Raw genomic sequence first — 8869 nt, forward strand, 5'->3', positions numbered from 1 at the left:
AATGAGGCCTGTAAGATTTTAGCTGAGCCATACTAGGCCATAGCCTTGAATTATTTGACATAGTGACTAAAGAACTTGACACAAGTAAGTGACCAAGGAATGATGCTATGCCACAAGATTACAGGAAAAGTTGTGCCAGTGGGTGATATTATGAAACATTAACAGCAAGAGTTAATTTTTTGTTTCATAGCATGGGCAGTGGGTACAAGAGGCTTGGGAGGCTAAATCTCCCCAAATGGGGCAAGAAATGCTGGCTGTGGCGCAGTTCTCTTTGGAAGGGTGCAGCTAGTCATCTTTGGAGCACCACTGTGGGAAGATCTCGAGAACTGGGGGAGTGGAGGGGAGACAAAATTGTGGTCCTGCACTCCTACTCTGCCTTGAGACCCCACTCTCCACCATCCACTCTACTCCGCTGTGTCCCCCAATGGCCCCATTGCCCAATGACCACAGCAATATTAGCGTATGTATACAGGATAGGTGCAGGGTGTGTTGCTTGTGGGGGAAGCATGAGGTTGGAATGAACAGTGCTTGTTGAAAAAGGGGGGAAAAAAGTGAAATATTTTGAAATTGTTTTCCTTTTGTGAGGTTTGAAATAGACCAATTTTTCTTTTCCTCTTTTTTCCATTATTTCCCCATTTTTGAAAATTGTAACAAAATAGGCATTCAAACTTTTCTGAAGAAAAAGGTTAAAAGAAAAAATGAAAAAATAAAAATAAAAGAAGGAAAAAGAAAAAAAACAAGAAAAGAGGAAAAAAGGGGGAAATGAAAAACTAAAACCTTAAAAAAAAGAAAATTAAAAAAAAGAATTAGCAGTCTAAGTATTTCTGATTTTCATCTAAAAAATCAAAAGATTAAAAAAAATCTAACATTTTGCCAAAAAATCATTTACAAAGCCTTGTATCAAACAATAACAACAAAACCAAGCAGAAAACCACAGCAAATCTTTTTGTAAGAAAAATTTCAACCAGCTCTGTTACCTAAGGGCGTGTGTATGGGACATGAACATGCTTCATGCGCAGCGAGTTTCTTCATTAGGTGGAAGCAGAAGGAAGCTCCTTATGAAAGTGAAGTCTGTCATTGATGGTGGAAACTTGCTGTGTGGGCAAGAGGATGCTGCTAAGAGGTGCCCCATAACTTGGGATTTCCTTGCTCTTTAAAATATGCTTGGGGAAGCGGGGCGATCAGAGGATGTCTTAAACTGAATATCCAGCCAGACTCAGAAGCTCAGGAGAGCAGGGAATGCTGTAGCACTCTCAGGTTTCTCCACATCCAGCGGCCAGCCCCAGTGTTCCCTGGAAGCTGTGAGCTTGTGCAACCACTCAGGAGAGATTCCAGTGCTGCCCAGCTGACTAGCAGAACACCCAAAGCACCCACAGTCATCAGCATGTGTTTCTACTGTTGGTGCACATCCGCATGTGCCTTGGGGCACATAAAAATTTTATTCTGCTTAAGATTAGAGAGAATATTGGCTGACCCACCAGCCACTCCGCTGGCCTCCAGAGGATCCCTTCAGTTTCCCACCAGCACCACTGGCTTTGCCACCCATCGGGGTCTCACCACCCACAGGATCTGCAGCCCAATGTCCCTGCTTCCACTCAGGTCCCACCACTGGCCCGTGACTCTGCAGCCACTTCTAGTTGTGACTAGGTGGCCAACTCTCCCGAACCAGGCAGACCAAGCCAGGTGTCACTTGATCTGCAAGGAGGCTGTGCCCCTTAGGGATTTGTCATGACAATGATGATAGCCTGCAGCAGAATGAAGATTACAAATAAATCCTCGTGGACTTCCTGGGCCATATCCGTGAGTCTGCCTTGCTATCAAGCTAGGGAGAGATAGAACCATAGAGCACTAGGACTGGAAGGGACCGCAAGAGGTCATGGAGTCCAGTCCCCTGCCCTCATGGCAGGGCCAAGCAGATGGACCCTCTTTATCCTCCTGCATGCAGCTTAAAGTTCAGAGTAACCTTACAGCAGGAGAATGGAGGCCACTGGACAAAGAAACAAGACCTCATAAGTCTGCCTCACTTCCATGTTGAGAAGATGAACCCCCTTAGTGTTGATTACATTTGCAACTTGGCCTGGGAAGATAATAAGGATACTCAGATCACATGCTTACAGCATCAGGATCAGTGTGCCCTATAAGCTGAGCTGGAGCGGCCGCCCGGAAGACATTCAGGTGCTGCCCAGCTGATTAGCAGAGTGCCCACAACTGCCCACAGCTGGCACCATGTTTCTATTGGTGGTGCACACCTGCATATTACCCTAGTGCACCTAACAAAATTTATTCTGCTCATGGATGGAAAAAATTAGAGGGAACATTGATCAGGACTTCCTTTGCCTCAACCCCATGCACAACTGGCTAGATACATTAGGGCTACGTCTAGACTGGCATGATTTTCTGCAAATACTTTTAACGGAAAAGTTTTCTGTTAAAAGCATTTGCGGAAAAGAGCGTCTAGATTGGCACGGACACTTTTCCGCAAAAGCACTTTTTGCAGAAAAGCGTCCGTGGCCAATCTAGATGCTTTTTTGCGGAAAACAAATCTGAGCTGTCTACACTGGCCCTTTTGCACTAAAGCTTTGCGCAAAAGGGACTTTTGCCTAAACGGGAGCAGCATAGTATTTCCACAAGAAGCACTGATTTCAGACAGTAGGAAGTCAGTGTTCTTGCGGAAATTCAAGCGGCCAGTGTAGACAGCTGGCAAGTTTTTCTGCAAAAGCAGCTGCTTTTGTGGAAAAACTTGCCAGTCTAGACGCAGCCTAGAGGTTTTTCTCTAATTGCTGAAACATTGGCTGATTCAGAGGCAGGCTAATATACTCTATGGACAAAGGTTTGGTACGGTACAGGAAATCCTGTGTTCCTAGGTGTGTAATTGCAGTGATTATTGGTCACTTACACAGGTTAAATTGGACACTATCGTTTGCCTGGGATTGGCAGGAGGTGCTTTTTTGTTCTCCTTTGTGGGCTTTGAACAGAAATCATGTTAGGAACACCTGATGTGCCAACTAAAATCCACTGGGGAAGGCTATGAATTGAGTGGTGTTCTCTTGATAGAGTCCTTTCATCCTCTTAGACTAAGTTTTCCCTACTGTGCTCTAGCAGGGCAAAGGACTTCAGCATACCCTGGGAATAAAGCCAGTTGTCTGGATCTCCATGTCACCTAATCACGTTCTGAAAAAATCTGAGAGCTCCAGACCTGGGAGTGCCTAGGACTAGCTTGGGACAGTAGAGGCCACACAGCCCACCCACCGGCTACTCCCCAGGGCTGGGCTGGAGCTTCAGGGGCCATGTGGCATGGTGGGCTACTGCTCTCAGAGACAGTCTGGGGCAACAGGGACCATGCTGCCAGACAGCGGCTGCTCCCCAGGGATGGGGTGCGTGCTGCCCCTCTGTGCTCATTCATGAATATAACTGTCCCTGCTATCACAGACCACCCTTTCTGATTGATGCAAAACAATCACATTCTAGGCCCATCCCCTTGTCCTGGCACGATCAAACCCCGACCTTGCTTTAAGTTATAATAAGAGGAAGCTGCCTACCGAATTTGGTGGTCCTAGCCCTTACTATTTGTTCTTGAACAAACGGACTCACAGATGGATGTAAGGACACGCAGACAGACAGACAGACAGATGCACAAACTCTCTCACATATATAGTAGATTTCAATCACCCTCTCCCAAAGGTGGCATTACAAGGGATGCCCAGTCTCAAATTTCTTCTTTACAAATGGCTCTGGCTTGCCACTCACATTCCCAGGAGCACTGGGGACAGGTGTGTTCAGCCCAGTGCTCACCCTTTCACCTCTAACCCAATTTCATCACATTGAAAAGTGGACTCTCGTGTCACCTCTGCTTCTGGCTGTCAAGGAGCAAAGGGAGTTCCTAACCATGTCAATCATCACAACCAGTGCTCTTTATGTTAGGGGTGGTCTACATGGGAGGAAAGCCTGCTGTCACTGTTGTGCATTAGGTAGTGCACGCTAGCTCTTCCACATTAACGCTCAGTGTGGAAACTTGCTATGCACTAAGACTGATTTAGTGCGCATTGGCTTAATGCACTTTGAAAGTGTTTTAACCTAAACACCTGAGGGCACTTTTAGTGCACAGTGAGGTTGGCCATGAGGAGTGAGTGCAGGTAGCAGAGCTGACAGCCAATGCGGGTCCCAGGGCAAGGTGTGTGTTGGGGGCTCTGCCTCTGCACCCCCAAAAGGGACGAGGCCTCGGGCAGAAGGGGTGGGTCCAAGTGCCGTCAGCCTTTAGCACCACCCAAATCATGGCATGCCCTGCCCCCAGCCCTCAGAGCAACGATCCGGCCGCCATTCAAAGGGGCCCAGGGCTCTGGCCACAACTGCTGCTGCAGTATTGGTGAGAGTCTGGGCCCCTTTGAATCTCTGAGCCCTGGGGCAATTGTTCCCTTTATTCCCCCCTCCCCCCATCAGCGGGCCTGAGTGCAGAGTAGCAAGTGTGCTTTAAATTCACACCCCAGCTTACTGTGCACTGACTTGCCAAGCTGTGCAGCTACATGACTGAAGGCTATTTGAGGATATCTAGTTCGCTCAGGGTGTGTCTACACAGCACCCTTGTTTGAAGTAAGCTACGCAATTTGCACCAAGCAAATTGCGTAGCTTATTTCGAATGTGTTTCAAAATAGCTTATTTCCTAGTTTGGCGCTGTCTACCCAATGCCAAATTTCAAAATAACTCACTATGCCGAAATGCCCCTTAACCCTCATGGAATAAAGGTTACCAGGACGTCAGAATAAGCTGCCTGTTATTTCGAAATCTATTTCAAAATAATAGGCTGCTTCAATAGATGTGGAATAGCTATTTCAGGATACTTCCAGTATCCCAAAATAGCTCCATAGTGTAGATGTACCCTCAGACCCTTCTGGTTTGCCTCCCTTAGCATTAACTCCTTCTCTTCTAAAAGATGTTCAAGAATGGAAGGGGAGCCTTGCTAGCTACATGTGGTTGCCTGTCACCATCCAATTTCAGATGCACATATTGGAAGCCAAATGAAATGAGCATCTGTCTAATTTATCTCAGGGCCCATAACATGCTCTTACCCACAAGGTCTGAGAAGTTGCAGCAATAATAAGAATAAGCAGGCAGTTGCAGAATGAGTCCTAAGGGAATGAATGAGGCCTGTGTTGACTTGAGCAGAAAGTGGAGCATTGTGATAAACTGTAAGCTGAAGAATGGCTCCAAATGAGGCAAATCTATAATGTTCCCTCTCTGACTCCTTCCACGCTGGTGAAGGGGTGGTTGAAATCTTGTCCCTTCACTGTCATTAGCCAGAGTTTTGGGGGCTGTCCAAAACACTTTTCGTGACACTCCAGAGCGGGTGAAAGTGCCTCATTTTAGGAGTTTGATAACCAATCTGAAATGCCAGCCAGGTTCGTGGAGTTCGTAAACCTTGGGGTAAACCTAGAGCCAGGTTTTGGGTGAGTGGAGGGTATTGTTCTGGTTCCAGGGAGGTGACACTTGGAACTGCCATTTGGCTTGCAAGGCCTTGAACAGACTCACTGCATTCCTGTTCATAGTCACACCGCTGTGCAATTGGATTCGGAGCCAGGCTCCCTGCTCACTTTCACAGGCTGAAGAAAATCTCCATCAATGTGTACTGGCCCCTAGTGGGCATATATGGAAAAAGCTACAGTTCCACCTGTTGTCCTTTGTGGATGGTTTTTTAAAACACCTGTGATACGGTGTGTCCCTCTGTAAAGAAACTGTTCAGCCTTCACCATCACAACCTTCTCGTGTCTGGTGGTAAATTCACACCAGCAATATGCTGTCAGTAGAGTGCAGGGATTCTCAAACTTCACTGCACCGCAACCTCCTTCTGACAACAAAAATTCCAACACGACACTGGGATGGGGGAGGGGGTGACCTAAACCTGAGTTCCACTGATTCAGGTGGTGATAGGGGCAAAGCTGAAGCTCAAGGGCTTCAGCCCCAGGCAGGGGGCCTGTAACCTGAGCCCCCTCCCCCAGTGATGCTCCCATGGAGTTGGAACATGCCCCCCTCCGGAGCCAAAAATGCTGGTGGGACAGACAGTGGGTGTGAGTTCACACCATCTTCCCCGGACGTGGTGGGGCTAAAGCATCTCACTTAAGCCTTACGGGGGCAGGCAGCAGGCTCCAGTCACAGGGCTTCGGGCTCTGGGCTTTGGCTGCTTTATGTAGCAGTGGTCTCCATTCAGGAGGCTTACTGGCAGGACTGTCCCTAGACGTTCTGGTGCCCTATGCAGCCGCAGGCGTGTGGGGGCAGCGTGCCCTCTGTGGGAGGGTGGCTTTGCTCAGGACTGTAGGGTCAGGAGCTGTGGAGGCAGAACCAGAGCTGTGGAGGGGCAGGATGAGGGCAGGGAGGCAGTAGGGGCCAAACCAACCCCCGCACTTACCTGTGGCAGTGGGAAGTGGAGTGACCGGATGCCAGCCTGTGCTGCTCCCCTGGCTCCCAGCCACATCGCTCAAGGAGAGGGCTTGGGAAAGGGGCAGTACAGGAATGGAGGAGCAGAATGAGTAGTGTCCTGGGCCTGCACCCACTTACGCACAGCCCTGCTGGATGCAGCCTGTGGGGGGCTGGCTGGGGCTGGCAGCTAGAGTTGGCACAGCACCATACACAGCATGCAGCATGGTCAGTGTCTTTAGTGCACTGCATTTCTTGGTGCCTATGCAGCTGCGTATTTTGTGTATTGGTAGGGATAGCCTCGCCTAGGGGGCACCGTCCACCAGCTGCAGGCCTCTGTCCCCGGACTTGCCACTTCCCTCACGGCTCCCACTGCCTGCTGCCTCCCCCAGGTTCACCACACTCCTCATTGCCCCTGCTGCCTCCGTGCCCGCCTCCCCATCCAAGGCTCAAGCTGTCCTGGGTGTGTCAAGCTGAGGAAGTCTGTTGTGTGAGCCCCTCCTCAGTGACTCACATTGTGGGGCGATTGGTGTCCCCCTCTGGATCATCTCGCAGAATACTGAGCAGGGAGGGCCATGCCCACAAGTGTCCCTGGAACTGTAGAATAGGTCAAATAGGCTGCACGTTCCTATTGCAGACCCCAGTTGTCCTACCCAGGCAGCGTGTTTGGGACGCCTTTTGTACTGAAACCCCCGTCTGCTCTTCAGTCCCTTTTTGAAAACCTATGGCTGCCATGCTGCCTACAGGGAATGCCGCTGGTGTGTATTTAAAAAAATCCCTTTGTATTATTCCTCCACCTTTGCCTCTGTCTACCTGCTTCCCTGTCCTGAGACAGTGAGCTTCTCAGGGCAGGAACTCTCTTGGGAAGTCTGGAGACATCTAGCGCTATGTGAACGCTGTTACCTGCAACAAAAACCCCTCCAATGCTAGTAATTCCTATGTGCTCCCCTATCTGTCTGTACCCCCCGGAGCGCTGATTTATATTTAGATCATAAACCCTCCAAGGCAGCTGGCGGTTGTTGTTTTTTTGGTTTTGTTTTGCTTTTGCTCTTGGTGCAGCATCTAACATAGTGAGGCTCTGATCCCTAACCAGGCCCCCTCGGGCTGACTGCAATACAATTAACAACTTTTGTGATCATTTGGGGTGTCACAACCACACTCTTTAACTGCCCAGAAGAACTGCTGCAGAGAAGGCTAAGTCTACGCTGCGCTCCTCACAGCTGCACAGCTGTGCCACTGTAGCTGTGCTGACGGAAGATAAGCAGTGCAGCCACTCTGTGTTGCTGAGAGAGAGCTCTCCGAGTGACAGAATTAAAATCACCCCCAATGAGGGGCAGTAACTTCAGAGCACTGAAGTGGTTTTTGCTGTTAAAACTTTTGTCATTTGGGGATGTGTGGGTGTGTTTTTCACACCTCTGCGTAACAAAAACTTTAATGGCAAAAGTGCAGTGGAGACAATCATAGAACACTAGAACTGGAAGGGACCTTGAGAGGTCGTCAAGTCCAGTCCCCAGTGCTCGTGGCAAGCCCAAGCACTGTTTAGATCATCCCTGACAGGTGTCTGTCCAACCTGCTCTTAAATATTTCCAGTGATGCAGATTCCACAACCTCCCTAGGCAATTTATTCCAGTGTTTAGCCACCTTGACAGTAAGAGTGTGTCTAGACTACAGGGTTTTGTCGACAAAACTAAACCTGCGTCTATACTACTGCTGAGTTCTGTCGACATAATGTCGACAGAACTCGGCAGTTTTGTCGACGGTGGTAAACCTCATTCCACGAGGAATAACGCCTTTTGTCGACAGATTTCTGGGTTTGGGTTTGTTTAGTTTAGAAAAGAGAAGACTGAGAGGGGACATGATAGCAGTTTTCAAGTATTTAAAAAGGTGTTACAAGGAGGAGGGAGAAAAATTGTTTTCCTTGGCCTCTTATGATTGGACCATAAGTGGCTTGCTTTGTCGACAGAACTGGATGTAGTCTAGACACTCTTTGTCGACAGAAGCTTTGTCGTTGACAAAGCCTCTGTCGACAAAAGCCTGTAGTCTAGACATACCCTAAGGCAGTTTTTCCTAATGATCAATCTAAACCTCCCTTGCTGCTTCTGGTCCAATCGTCAGAGGCCAAGGAGAACAATTTTTCTCCCTCCTCCTTGTAACACCCTTTTAAATACTTGAAAACTGCTATCTTGTCCCCTCTCAGGCTTCTCTTTTCTAAACTAAACAAACCCAATTCTTTCAGTCTCCCCTTCATAGGTCATGTATTCTAGACCTTTAATCATTTTTTCATTAAGACAAAGCCTTAATGTGCTGGCTGTATGTCTCTCATCCCCTGCTACCTTGAGGAATGAGTGACTAGAATCAGGAAATTAATTTAGGTTTTGCCAGAGGTAGTGAAGGGCAAAAAGCAACCACAAAATGTTGTTTGACTCTTTCCTAGTATAATTCCACTGCTGTTAAGGAAATTACT

This window comes from Pelodiscus sinensis, chromosome 1 (assembly GCF_049634645.1).
Source record: "Pelodiscus sinensis isolate JC-2024 chromosome 1, ASM4963464v1, whole genome shotgun sequence".
NCBI classification, from domain to species: Eukaryota; Metazoa; Chordata; order Testudines; family Trionychidae; genus Pelodiscus; species Pelodiscus sinensis.